The sequence below is a fragment of the Corvus brachyrhynchos genome, unplaced genomic scaffold (assembly GCF_000691975.1).
Source record: "Corvus brachyrhynchos isolate BGI_N302 unplaced genomic scaffold, ASM69197v1 scaffold229, whole genome shotgun sequence".
In the NCBI taxonomy this organism is placed as follows: Eukaryota; Metazoa; Chordata; class Aves; order Passeriformes; family Corvidae; genus Corvus; species Corvus brachyrhynchos.
The window spans coordinates 2,228,862-2,230,040 of NW_008240042.1; positions in this window are offsets into that span (position 1 = coordinate 2,228,862).

Below are 1,179 nucleotides of genomic sequence, written 5' to 3' on the forward strand. Positions count from 1 at the left end.
GAATTGATTAGAATGGAAGAGAATAGAATAGAATAGAATAGATTATTTCAGGTGGAAGGGACCTACAACAATCATCTCCTTGACAACTTCAGGACTGACCAAAAGTTAAAGTGTGTTATTAAAGGCCTTGTCCAGACACCTCTGAAACACTGACAGGCCTGGGACATCGAACAACTCACCAGGAATCCTGTTCCAGTGTTTCACTCCTCTCTTGGTAAAGAAATGCTTCCTGATGTCCAGTCTAAACCTGTCCTGATGCACCTTTGAACCATTCCCAGCTATCCTACCACTGGATACCAGGGAGAATAAATCAGCACCTCCTTTTCTACTTCCCCTCCTCAGGAAGCTTTAGAGAGTAAGGGGATCAGCCTCTGTATCTCCAGACTACACAATCATGGTGTTCTTAGGTGCTCCTCTTAAGATGTTCCCCCAGCCCTCCTTTCACCCAAAATTCAGCTTATGGAGCCCGTAAAGGATACAGCATTCCATCCACAGGCCTGCTTCTTTAAGAGACACATCACCTCACCTTTCCTAAGGAAGCTATGAATGTGACAATACCAGAGAATGAGAAATACGTTGAACAGTTTTGCGGCTAAGCAAAATTGTGAACTTGCCTGGAAGAAAATACCTTGAAGATTTTCCATGTGGGTATCCCATACTTCACAACCCTCCTCAAATGAAGCCATTTAAAAATCTCCAAACTGGGCTATTATAAAATGTGGCAGAGTTAAACAGCATTTTCTTTCCATTTTCTCTTGATTCTTGTCTGCCTCAACAGACACCTCTGTGATTGTGCTGCATGCTTGGCTGGCAATCCTGCACATTAAAATGCTGTAATAGATGCATTTTTGATGAGTAAATATATAGTTTTATTGATTAGCTAAGTGCTTAGTAACATGCTCATATTACTAAGCTCGTATTTCCCAGGTAAAGCTGCCCAGATGAAACTGAAGTTGTTTTTTCCTATTGGCAAATGAAAACAAAAGAACAAACTTCACTACTGTTCATTGTATGTTCTGCCTAAAATTGGTTAAAATGACACATATTCAGAAGCACCTTTTTTCTTCAAAGATGTGTGGAACCAATTGTAAAGTCTCCTGTGTTCCTGAATTATCTCAGTTTTATTAATTGGCACATACTTCCAAATTCCTAACTTCATTCTTTGTTTTTCCATGTAGG